The 13,407-nt window shown below is 51.5% G+C and overlaps 1 long non-coding RNA gene across 1 annotated transcript; it reads left to right on the top strand.

Moving 5' to 3' along the window:
• The first annotated feature begins 2,787 nt into the window (after nucleotides 1-2,787).
• On the top strand, nucleotides 2,788-11,154 carry LOC123352359. The gene is made up of 3 exons (XR_006574145.1): nucleotides 2,788-2,917; nucleotides 9,476-9,568; nucleotides 10,686-11,154. It is a non-coding gene; the product is annotated as an uncharacterized LOC123352359 (long non-coding RNA).
• Nucleotides 11,155-13,407: the final 2,253 nt, after the last annotated feature.

Here is a 13,407-nt window from a genome sequence, read left to right as displayed (position 1 = left end):
GAGCGGGCTCCATGCTTGCCGTGCTATGGCATCTGCACGGGTAACCCAGGAAAAAAGGTGCAAAATGATTGCTGCTGTTGCTTTCACGGGGGGGGTGGGGGGGTGGGGAGAGACGGATGACATGTACCCAAAACCACCTGCAACAATGTTTTTGCCCCATCAGGCATTGGGAGCTTAACCCAGAAATCCAATGGGCAGCGGAGACTGCGGGGACTGTGGGATAGCTACCCACAGTGCATTGCTCCATGAGTCGATGCTAGCCATGGTATTGAGGACGCACTCCACCGACTTAATGCGCTTAGTGGGGACACACATAATCGACTGTATAAAATCGATTTCTAAAGATCGACTTCTATAAAATCAACCTAATTTCATAGTGTAGACAGACCCTTAGATCTTTCCACCATAGAGAGAAATAGTCTAGGGGACTTCCTGAAGGCCTTTGTCCTATGGAGGTAGAATACAAGAGCTCTCCTAACATGTAAGGTGTGTAGTATGGTCTCCCTATTGTCTTGGTGAGGTGTGGGGTAGAAAGCAGGAAGGTGAATAGATTGATTCATGTGAAACAAGGAGGTCACTTTAGAGATGAACGTGGGATGCCACCTAAGTGTAACCTTGTCAGGGAGGAATACTATATACGGGGGATGTGCCAGCAAAGCTGCTATTTCCCCTATTCTTCTAGCTGCCATAATTGCAAACAGAAAGACCATTTTCATCTCTAGGCCTGCTAGCGAAGAGGTGGCCATGGGTTCGAAGGGGGGCCTAGTTAGCCCTTTCAGCGCTAGGTTTAGGTCCCACGAAGGGGAAGGAAGTTGAGGTTGAGGGAAGAGGTTTGTCATTCCCTTAAGGAACCTTTTAGTGGCTGGGTGCGATAGTATTGAGCACCTACATTCCCTGGAAGCTGTGCAGCTGTGCCGCAGGCTATAAAGGGCCACGCAGTCACTAGGGCCTGGAGAGTTAGGGGTGGGCGGGGACTGGCAAGGGGAGCAAGCTGGGGCGTGCAGGGCTGCCGCAGGCCTCTCTCCCAGCCCTGGAGCTCCTGACACTGAGGCGGCACCTCGGCCCCAGCCCCAGAGCTCCTGCTGGTGGGGAGAGGGCTGGGGAGAGTTGTTTGGCCCCAGCCCGAAACTCCTCATCCCCAGCCCCACCCCAGAGCCCTCATGCCCAGCTAGAGCCCTCACTCCCACACCCCAATCCTCTGCCCCAGACTTGAGTCCCCACCCACACTCTTCATCCCAGCCCCACCCCAGAGTCTGCACCCCCAGCCAGAGCCATCACCCCCCTGCACACCAAGCCCAAACATCTTCCCCAGCCCGTAGCCCCATCCCACACTCCAAATCCTTGGCCCCGCCCCCATCACATATCATCTCCATATTGGCGCACATAACAAAATTCATTCCGCACGTGGATGTAAAATATTAGAGGGAACATTGCTGAGTACCCTTCTAAAGGTTTGGTGAAATGCTGTCATAACCCCAATTTTTAAGGGTCAGGACATATTCCAGAATATGTGGAAGAATTGCTGACAGCAGAGAGATCTGTTGGGACATGCACCAAATCTAGAACCTGGACCATTTCTGCAGGTAAGTGCGCCGTGTGGCGGACTGTCTGCTGTGCAGTAGAACCTCTTGCACTTCCTCTGAGCATGAGCTGTCTAGGTGCTGGAACCACATAGGAGCCATGCCTTGAGGCAAAGGATCCCCAAGTTGGAATGTATGGTGTGCCCTTTGTCCTGAGAGAGAAGGTGTGGAGTGGCCAGAAGGGAGATCAGTGGGCACATCACAAGCTGCATCAGGCAAGGGTACCAGGTCTGTCTTGGACACATAGGAGCAATCAGAATTACACGAGCTCTGTCCCTCTTTATCTTCAGCAGGACTTTCAGCAGAAGAGGAAACAGAGGGAAGGCGTAAAGACAGTCCTTGTCCTGGGGAGAAGAAAAGCATTGCCAAGAGAGTGTCCAATCCCCCCCAACCCGGAACAGTATCATGGACACTTCTTGTTTTGGTACGTGGTGAACAGGTTTGTGGATGGTGTTCCCAACCACATGAATAAGTCATGAAGTACTGATGAGTGCATCTCCCACTGGTGGTCTTGCGGGAATGTGTGACTGAGTTTGTTCACTATCTTGTTGTGCAAGCCACGTACAAGGAGACATTGTGAGAAATGCACAGTTCTGCAGTTTCATTGCCTCCATGCAAAGAGAGGGCGATCTGGCTCCTCTGCGGTGATTGAAATAATACATACAGGCTATGTTGCCCATTAGGATCTTTGTATGTGACCCTGTTATCAGTGGGAGGAAATGGGCGCAGGTGTTCCTGCATGCTCTGAACTCAAGGAGATTGATATACAGGGATATCTCCATTTGCCTTGCACTGTGAGGCGATTTAAGTGCGTGCCCCATCCTAAGAGGGATGCGTTGGTGGTAAGGAGTAACAACGATGGTGCCTGAAAAAAGGCGATCCCTTTGCCTACAATGGCTGTGTTCTTCCACCAGTCCAAGGAGATCCTGATCCAGGTGGGCAGTGACAGGGGTCTGGCCAGACTGTCCCTGTTCGGTCTGTGAACCAAGCTGAACCACAGCTGTAGACATTGCATGTAAAGTCTGGCATATGAAATCACCGCCGTGTCAGTTGCCATATTCCCCAGGAGCTGGAGACAGATTCTAGCTGGCACTTGAGGGCTGCATTGAGCTATTTCTATAAGCGATACCAGGGATAGAAACCTGTCCTGAGGTAGGAAGGCTTTGGCCTGTCATGCGTCTTAGGTCAGCCCCTATGAATTCCAGGTGTTGCATTGGTGTGAAGATTGGCTTCTAGGAATTGGTCTGTAAGCCCAGCTCTGTGAACAAGTGTATCATGTCCTTGGTGGCTTGACAAGCCTCCAGAAGCAACTGGACTCTGAGGAGACAATCGTCCAGGTAAGTGTAGATCATTATCCCTTGGAATTGTAGATGGGTGACTACCACAGAGAGAACTTTGGAAAATACTCTCGGGATGATGAAAGTCCGAATGGGAGGACCCTGTATTGGTAATGGTCATTTCCCAGAGTGAACCTGAAGAAACATCTGTGATCCAGTAGTATTGAAAGAAGATGTCTTGTGGGTCAAGGGCCAAAAACCAGTCTCCCTGTTCCAGTGACAAAATGATCATCGATAATCTGACCATCTTGAACTTCTGAGCTTTGATGAACTTGTTGAGAACTCTGAGGTCCAGGGTGGGTGTCTAACATCCCTTCCTTTTGTGTATTAGGAAGTAGCAAGGGTAGAATCCTTTGCCTTGTAGATGTTGAGGTACTGGTTCTATGGCTCCTAACTGCAGGAGACGATCCGTCTCCTGTGTGGTAGACTCTCATGAGAAGGGTCCCTGAAGAGGGACGGGGAAGGGTGTTGTGGAGGGGGTAGTAAGGTGAAGTGGATGGAATAGCTGGATCTGATGATCTCTAGGACCTATCTGTCTGAGGTTATGCACTCCCAGGCACTGCAGAATGCTGTCAAACAGTGGCCAAATGGGTGCATGGTCACAGATAGTAGTGGGGAGTGCTTTCGTGGAGCCTCAATCTGCCCGTCAGAAATGGACAGCGCAGCAGGAAGAGAGACAGCGAATGTATTGACCCAACTGACACTGTTACCAAAGTTCTCTGATCGGCAGTGCAGGGACACAGACGTACCTACAATGGAGCTAGGGTGACCAGACAGCAAATGTAAAAAATCGGGATGGGGTGGGGGGTAATAGGAGCCTATATAAGAAAAAGACCCAAAAAATCGGGACTGTCCCTATAAAATTGGGACATCTGGTCACCCTAAATGGAGCACTCACAGGGGCACTACTCAGATAAGAAGTTATTTTCCCCTTCTCATAACACTCGAACCAGGGGTCAGCCAATGAAATTAACAGGCAGCAGGTTTAAAACAAACTAAAGGAAGTATTTCTTCACACAGCACACAGTCAACCTGTGGGACTTGTCAGGGGATGTTGTGAAGGCCAAAATGTAATGGGGTTCAAAAACGAATTCAGTAAGTTCATGGAGGATAGATCTAGTTTCCTGGTTCTGCTGGTAGCCTAGGGGAATCTGTAGGGAAGAAGCAAGTGATTACTTACAGCTGCAAAGAGTTGGCCTCTAGGGTGGGGTGAGTTGTGTTTCTCTGCTTTGGGGTGCAACCTGCTTTGTTTCTCTCTGTTTTTGTTTCTTGTGGGATAGAGTTCTGGATTCTAAGAAATAAAGTTGTGTTATGTTGCAACTTCCAGAAAGAGTATTTTAGGTTTTCATCTACCTTTTCAGTGTGTGTGCAATGAACATAACACATCTAAATTCCTATTTCTCTGTCCCTGAGTTCCTTGGCAGCTCCTTCTAGATCTCTAACTGTAGTGGACCTTGAATCTGTCTGTGCTTGCAAGGGAACATAGTACATGTTACAATGGCTGCTGACTTTCTGGTTCATTAGGGCTGATGGGAGGCAGATTCTGGTCCTGTGAGAGCATATAGTGGAGAGGGAAGTGCTTCCCCATGGGGAGGAAAGGGAGTAAGCTGGAAAACTGTTGTGTACTTAGGTGTACTTGTCTCCACTGAGCTTTTTGCTGCCACCAGACCAGCTCCTTGGTTGGCAGCAATGGTGGGGGAGCTGGTTAGTGTAAAGAACGAGATGTTTTTTTCACCACAGTGCTGATTTAATTTGCTATGAATATGGCTAGACACATGTGCATGGTCTGCTCCAGAGCTCTTACCACTAATGGCAGTGCCATGGGGGTAGATTCTAGGAACAAGGCTTGGGGGCAGACACAGCCTTTCAGTTACAGCGCCTGGTGAACTAGAGACCATTTCTGGGCTGTGCAGATGAGTGACCATTAATCAAGAGAGAAACCAGTATGAAGTGTGGACTATTTCTGGGTGAATATTGTCCTTTATTGCATACGTGCCTTCTGCTTGGGGTCCGGGGACAGCAAGGGGCACATAACTGGGTGCTTTGGATTATTGTGCCCACTATTTTGAACAAGCGATAAAGGTTTACAGGCAAACAGCATGATCAGAAACCTGGGATACTTTAGCCCAGTGGAATCTTGCCTTCCCTTCAGGAATGTTAATTGCTGTTTAACTGTTCATGTGCCAAAGTGTTCTGTGCCCATCTAAAAGCTCCAAGTGTGATTTATATTGTGGTGAGATGATCTAAACCAGGGATCTCAAACTCAAATCACCACGAGGGCCACATGAGGACAAGTACATTGGCCCAAGCAGGGCCGGCTCCAGACCCCAGCGCGCCAAGCGCGTGCTTGGAGCAGCATGCCGCGGGGGACGCTCTGCCTGTCGCCGGGAGGGTGGCAGGCGGCTCCAGTGGACCTCCTGCAGGCATGCCTGCGGAGGGTCCGCTGTTCCCGCAGCTCCGGTGGACCTCCCGCAGGCACGCCTGCGGATGATCCACCGGAGCCGCGGGACCAGTGGACCCTCCGCAGGCATGTCTGCAGGAGGTCCACCGGAGCCGTGGGACCGGCGACCGCCAGAGCGCCCCCCGCGGAGTGCCGCCGTGCTTGGGGTGGTGAAATTGCTAGAGCCGCCCCTGGGCCCAAGGGCCACATTACTGACACCTCTCCCCCGCCCCCACTCCACCCCCTTCCATGAGGTCCCGCCCCTGCCCTGCCTCATCCCACCCCTTCCCTGCCCCCATTCCAACCCCTTCCCCAAAATCCCCACCCTGACTCCGCCCTTTCTGTCCCCAGGGGGTGCAGGAGGGGTGTGGGGTGTGGCAGGAGGTTCAGGGCAGGGAGTTGGGGTGTGGGGTGCAGGAGGAGTGAGGTGTGTGGCAGGGGGTTCAGGGCAGGGGGTTGGGGTGCAGGAGGGGTGTAAGGTGCAGCAGGGGTTTCAGGGCAGGGGGTTGGGGTGCAGGAGGGGTGCAAGGTGCAGCAGGGGCTCAGGGCAGGGGATCAGGGTGCAGGAGGTGTGTGGCAGGGGGCTCAGGGCAGGGGGTTGGGGTGCAGGAGGGGTGCAGGATGCAGCAGGGGGTTCAGAGCAGGGGTTCGGGTGTAGGGTGTGGCGGGGGTCAGGGCAGGGGATCGGGGTGCAGGAAGGGTGCGGCAGCCAGCTCAGGGCAGGGGGTTGGGGTGTAGGAGGGGTGCAGCAGGCAGCTCAGGGAAGGGGGTTGGGGTGCAGGAGGGGTGCAGCAGGGGGTTCAGGGCAGGGGATCGGGGTGCAGGAGGGGTGCGGCAGGGGGTTCAGGGCAGGGGTTCGGGTGTAGGGTGTGGCAGGGGCCCAGGGCAGCGTGTTTGACTGCAGGAGGGGTTTGGGGGGTGGGCTCTGGCCCGGCGTGCACCGGGGGCACGCACAGGGCTCCCTGCCTGCCCTGCCCCCGCGCCGCTCCGGGAAGCGGCTGGAACGTGGGGGAGCAAGGGCACAGGTGTGTGCGTGTTGCTGTTGCTTCAGGCACCGCCCCCAGCATCTCCCATTGGCCGGGAATGGGGAACCGCGGCCAATGGGAGCTGCTGGGGGCGGTGCCTGAAGCAACAGCAACACCCCCACCCGTACCCCTGCTCCCGCAGGTTCTGTCCGCTTCCCGGAGCGGCGCGGGGGCAGGGCAGGCAGGGAGCCTGCCCTGCCCCCGGCCGTCAGGTCGGAGCCGGTCTAGGTAAATGCTGGGGGAGGGCAGGGGGTCCGCAAGGAGCTCGCAGGCCACAGAAAATAACCTCGCTGGCTGCATGCGGCACGTGGGCCGCGTGTTTGAGACGCCTGATCTAAATTCTCGTTAGAGGCTGCTTGTTTCCCCAGTGAGCATGGTGGCTGAGCCAGACCACCACCCTGCCCAGAGAGGCCTCACTCAATATAATTCAGTCACAATGTGCTTTATCTAGGATCAAATCTCTTTCAAAGCAAATCATTGAATTGCTGAAGACAAAAGTGCAGGAATTGCTGACTATAAATGTTTCTGGGATCAATGTGCAAGAATGGAAACTGAATGTGGATGGAAAGCATGGGGAAAATGTACCTAAAATATTACATCATACTGAGTAACAAAACTATGTTTGAATAACTGGTGTTTTGGCATTTCATTCTGGGGCTATCCCTATTCTTACCAACTCATTCCCAAAACAAAACATCCCAAACTCCTCTAATTCCCAGCATTAGTCACCTCTGACACCACCTCGTGTCGTTCTAATGTCTTCCATTGGCCCAGGTCTAGAGCAAATGGTGAAACCTGGGTGGGAAATGTAAAGCTGGCCACCATATTGGAAATGTTGGGTGGCAATTATGTCCGCTGAAACAGGCAGCATAAAAATACATACATCCAAATAAAGGATCATATGATCAAATCTTACTGGTAAAGACAGCGTAGTATTAGCATAGCGCTAAACTCCTGTGTTCTGGAATCACCACGGAGACAGCGCTGCTCATGCTAATGGCAGTGAGAATAGCTGAGCTGCCTGCAGTTTGCTTTCAGAGGATATTTTTCCTGCCTGGCATTGCTAGGCCAGGATTCTGTGATTAGGAGAGGTACAGTAAAAACCAAGTCAAACCCCAAATGAAATCTCCTGAACTAAATATACTAGGACCTAAACAGCAGGCTGATGCTGGGAGCTACAATATCACCACTCCTAAGACAACAACACATGTCAAATGGCCTTTCCATTACCCCAAGCCACCCGGAATGTGCTCTTCACACAGTGGAGTCAGTTGGAGTTAACTTTCTGCGACCTAACTATCCAGAGTGGGCATTGGGTGCCATGGGCACACTTGCAATGTGGTTCTCTGTGCTCTAGATCCCTTGAGCTGGATTTCCACTAGCCATCCCCACTGAGGAAGGAAAGCCCTTTTCATGCTAGAGTACTACTCAGACCATAATATGGCCTGCAAGGGGCTTGCCATAGGACCACTCAGCAAAGGAGTTCCATGACTTGGGAAGATAGCTGTAGGTAGAGTGACCAGACAGCAAGTGTGAAAAATCAGGACAGGGGTTGGGGGGGTAATAGGAGCCTATGATAAAGCCCCAAATATCGGGACTGTCCCTATAAAATGGGGACATCTGGTCACCCTAGCTGTAGGTCAGATGCAATCCAAGAAATATGTTTCCAGGAGCATTCTACATCAACTGAGATTTAGCCAGCACCTCTCAAAACTATTCCATACCCTGAGTTTTGCTGGCCATCATTGATTTCATATTGTTTGTGATTTAGCCTTTCCCACTCCTGTCTCCTCCCCACCAAGGCCACATCCCCTTCATCTCCTCCCACCCTCCCAAACACAGGGTCTCCCACCCCTGCCCATGCCCTGCCTCATGAGTGCAGCCTCTCCTTGCCTGCTCCTCCCTCCCACGGCCATTCCCTCCACTCTGCTCACAAGCACGGCCCCTTTTGTGGGCATTAAGATACAGCCTTTCTTTACACCAGCACAGACTATTTTTTCCATCTGCTGTGGCGGTGGCACAGGGTTGAGTACTGAGGGAGGCTGCTGGATTTAGGACCTCTGTGCTTCATTTGCTGCAGTACAGAAGTTAGAAAGTGTGTAGTGAACAAAGCAGGTGATTGCGGGGAGAGAGAGGATGTATCCATGGTTCAGGCAGTTAATAGCCACCCTGGAGAATTTGGGTCTAGAGTTCCTGTGTGACGTTGGGCAAGTTTCTTAAACCAACTTGTTCATAGGTGGTCACCCTGTGACCCGGTGTGAGACCCTGGGGGCTGATTGCTGAGCTCTGGGAGCTGGGTTTTGAACCTAGGAAGTGCTATAGAATGCTAAGGACTTGGAAAAACAGGTCCTAGATGTCTGAAATTGAGCACCCAAAATCAGAGGATACCTTTTTACCTTAATCTCTCTGTTCCTCAGCTCCCCAGTTGTGAAATGGGGATAAGGCCTGCTCATCTCACAAGGGCATTGTGAAAATCAATTCATTAATGTCTGTGCAGCCCTCCAATGCTATCACGGAGGGCACCAGAGAAAAGCCCGTGAGGAAATAAATAATTCTGTCTTGAGAGGATGGTCTGAATAGTAAATGAGAGCACGGGGCCATCCATTGAAGACTGAGGATAAAACAAAATACCCAATAGTTGCTCATTAAGTGAGCATCATCCATCCTGTGCACTGAATGAGGCAGGGGTCCTATGGGAAAAAATAGCATGTGATCATGTAATTAAAGACTGTATCCAATGCATACACACCAAGGGGAGCAAACGAAGGCAGCACAGGCAATCTTAACTCTGGCATTACATCATTTTTCACTGCTTGACTTTGTTACCTTAATAATGTTCTTTGAACATAGTTGTGTGTGTGTAATAGAACTATAAATCTTAGGGGTTGTCTGCACATGGACTGGCACTGAATAACAAAAGGTGAATTTCAGACTTGTTATTTCAGTGCCTGTCTGAGTGTGGACTCTCTGAGTTTTCTATTCCGATTTAACTGAAATTGTTTAAGACCCTGAAAGGTGTGAATGTCTCACCATCATGTTGGCAAAGGTGTGAATACAACTGTCATTGCCTTAGCGAATGCTCTTTTTCTATAGCACAGACTATGCGGGATGTGCAGCATTGCTGGCCTGTGTCGTCACACACTCCTGTGTTCCGTTGCATGCGCAAGCCCGCTTTGCTTAACAAAGGTAACAAATACTTTTAATTGTTCCCTTTCCACCATTTCCTCTGCACAGGAGCCTTTACTGCGGAGTTGTACAGACAGGACCTAATGCCACAGGCAAAGAATTGACGACATGCAAGTCTGGGACTGAATTAACCCCAGCCTCCCGAGCATGCACAACAGGGGTTTGGAATGAGCTCGCTTTGGCCCACTCAGGCTCCCTCCCCCAGTGGAAAGAGCCACGATGATTAGGGCTAGGCTGGGACCTGGACTCCATGCCTCTGCCCAGGAATAATGGGGACTAAGAACTCCTAACACACCCTGGTGCAGACACCTGGCCCTTTGGACTTGGTGCGCCAAAGGAAGCATGGGGGCGAGAGAACAGAGTGGTGGGGAGCGGCTGTGACTCAGCCCCTTGGCCAGCTGAGCTGGCCTGGGGTGGCTGCTGCCACTTGCTGATGGTCTAGGCCGGCTGCAAATGTTATTTCCCCTCCCTCTCCTCCTCCCCTGTCCCTGGAACAAGGGGGCAGCAGGGAGGGAACTGTGGCTTGGGGGAAGGGGGGGGGGAGATCTCTGACTCACAAAGTCTCCAGCCTGTCCCTGGCTTAGAGCCGTGTTGAAAGGCTTCCTAACCAAGCTAAGCAACAAACCAAACTGCAATGGTTGGGCTGAGTCTTTATACCACAGGAGTCCATGCAATAAGGAAGGAAAGCAGAAAGCTAGGCTGCAATGACAGCTAAGCGAGACAGGGTGTTTGGCATGAGCTGACTGGAGCACTGTCAGTGCTTCCCTTCTGCCTTTGAAGTGCTGCATTATTTAACCTGTGGCTCGTAGTGTGTTTCTGCTTCCCACAGATGCACAAGTTATTACATTCAGCACAGATCCACAGCTAAAGGGAAACCCCTTAAAACAGAGAATTTCCCACGGGGGTATTACTCAGGAGAAACTTGTCTCCTTCCTTTCAGGAGGTAGCAAGCAAAAGCTGGAAAAAGGGGGAAATGGCTTTTGTTGTGTGCATCTGGCGTTTGACAGCCACAGTGTGAGCAGACCAAGGCCACTCTGTGATACCCAATGTGGGGAAAGTGGCACTGATAATTCCACAAACCTAGTGTTATTAAATCCCTGTCCTCTTCCTGCTGCAGCTGCAGTGAGCTGGAGTTGAACCATGCAAGCTGTGAATTCCTTGGCGCAAGGAGACCCTCTGCTCCGAAAGGGGCCGATTCTGCCACATTTTCTCTGGCTGAGTAGCACCCGACTGCGCAAACAGTTCCCTGGAAGCCAAAGGGGCCGCTCGTGGAGTAAACCGTTACTCAAGTAAGGGTATCTGAGTCTGGCCAAAGGTGGCAGAATCGAGCCCAAAGTAAGCTCCTTCCAAGGACCTGTGTCAATCAGCTATTCACATCACCTCATTGTGTTCTTTTTCTGCCCTATCTTTAAATATTCCAGATCAGCTGATTTTGCTACAAGAAAGCTGCCCACCCTGTGATGTGCTGAACACCCTCAAATTTCCATGGCAAACATGGGAGCTGGGTCTGCTTGGCACCTTGCTGGAGTGGGCCCTGACTGTGGGAGTATTGCCACTGCAAGCAAACTGGGGAGCAAAATGACTAATCAGCCAGGAAAAGCCCAGTACAAATGTTAATTACTGGCAGAGGGGCTGGAATCCATGTTGGGAAAAGGCCAGAAAAAACTCCAGTTTCACACACAGCAGTATTTGAAGCTTCGATTTTTGAATGAAGGCAAACCATGTGAGGTGTTTCTGGGTCGCTCCCAAGCCCAGGTTGGCTTTCTGATACCAGTTAGAGTTCAGGGAGTTGAGAGCTGGGATTGTAGACAAACTGGTGGCAATAACTCTCAAAAGCCCAACAGACATTCCACCTCCCCCAACTCTTGGGCTTTCCTTGCAAAACCAGTAGTGGCACCCAGTGATTTATCTGTTATGCTCTAGGACTGCAGGGGGTGGGGGGATGTCACACAAAGGTCTGGATGCTGCAGACATGGGCGAGGGGGCGGGGGATGAACAGTGCACTGTAATATGGTTAGCAAATGACCATGCAAAACAACAGAGAAAAACAGAGAGTGGGAGAGAGAGACGATTCCCTGTTTAGGAAAGTTTAGCGCCAGAGATCAGGGGCCGATGTTCCCCTGGCTTCTCCTTAATCCCAGTTGCACTGACTGAGAATGTGTTGAATCCTTGGGATTAAATGTGCTTTACGACACTCAGCGCTGTGGATTGGGCGAGCTGGATTTCTGTTTGCAAAGAGCAGCAGCCAGGCACTGGCCTTTGGGGAAGGAGGCACAAGAGAGCCCAGCAACCCTCCGAGGCCTCCTTAAAGGGAGCCGAGGAACCCGGGGGAGGGGCCAGAGGCAATCAGGATGGGGGCGGGGCCCCCAGTTAATTCATTGAAATGTGTCAGAGAGAGCGTGGGAAAGACCAGAGCTTTTCTTCCCAGCGCTGGAGGAGAAAGAGAGGGAGAGTGGATAGCGATCAAACAACAAACAGGCTCAGGGCAAGCTGAGAGGAAGCACTGGGCCTAGCGCAGGAACTGAGGCAGACAGGCACTGGGCAGGACAGGGCTTTGGCGTTGGCCTTCGCCCCAATCAGTCGTTATAGCAGCAACATGAAAGTCAATCAGAATTTCTGACTGAAGACGGATTTCGGAGGGGGAAGGGATATTGACTGACGCCCTGGCCCAGGGCAGGAGGCCGTCTTGGTTGCCCTGACTGAGCTCTTGGGCATTTTCCTTTGCTGCTGTTTTTTTTCTTGTGATTAAAAAAAAAAATGCAAAAAATGTTCAATTATCATTGTTAGCTGCAGGAGACAGCTCCAGATTCCCAAATCACTGGCAGTTTGCATCCCTATAATATAAATAACAAGGGCTGGAGATGGAGTGCATGGGGGGAGACAAGTGGTGGCCATGGATTTAGCAATCTAGGGGTTTACCCTGGAAGCTGCCGAGTACCCCCAATGCCCCCTGGCTTCAATGGAACTGGGAGGTGGTGAATACCATGCAGGGCAGTGGCTTCTCATCCAATCCGTGCATCACGTTTATACAGCACCCATTGTGAACAAACCAGCCACCTCACAGCACTGCCAGAGAATGCACAGTGCGGTTCTGGGCGTCAGAGCTGCTGCTGCACAAAATCCCATTCTAGCTGGAGCAGCCCTACCAGACATATGCAAAAGGAAGAGTTCAGAGAGTACAGACAATGAAGGGAAATCATTCGCCACTCAGAGGGCTGAGCCAATCTTTACCTACAACGGCCCATTGGAACAGATGGGGCTACTCAGGGAGTAAAGACTACTCACATGGGGAAGACTTTTCAGGATCAATCTTGTCTGAGTCAGGGAGTGCGAGTTCTAAACCCCGCTTAGAACCAGGCCCAGGGTGAGTTAGGCCCCAGTTCAGCTCAGAACTTCTGCATGTGCGTAAATCCCACTGATTTGGGAGGAGCTGAGATATTCAGCGCCTTACTAGCTCCAGCCTGAAGTTGGCAAGTGCTTGGAGGAATCATGTGGCCAGTGCATTCCAGAGCCCTTGAAGAATTGCAGGGAAGGCCTAGCTGATACACAGCAAAGGCTGCCACTCCTGCTGCTAACCCCTTCGCACACAGAAAGGTGGGAGAGAAAGGCATGGGACAGCTTTGGTCACAGGTTCTGTCTGAATGACACTTCAGCCTTTTAAAGTCTCATGGGAAACTAGACATTGTATATTCCTGGTTACCTTGGAATCCATAGAGAGCCTGGTCAAACCCAGGCCCTGATCCTGGAAGACTCATGCACATACTCACATCAGTGGGATTAGTCACAGTGCATAAAGTTAAGCAGGGCCATAGGTGCGGATCCTGCAATGGGCTCCAAGC

The sequence above is a fragment of the Mauremys mutica genome, chromosome 18 (genome assembly GCF_020497125.1).
Source record: "Mauremys mutica isolate MM-2020 ecotype Southern chromosome 18, ASM2049712v1, whole genome shotgun sequence".
Lineage (NCBI taxonomy): Eukaryota > Metazoa > Chordata > Testudines > Geoemydidae > Mauremys > Mauremys mutica.
The sequence above is the reverse complement of the archived record's forward strand: the minus strand, read 5'-3'. Positions and strand labels throughout refer to the sequence as shown.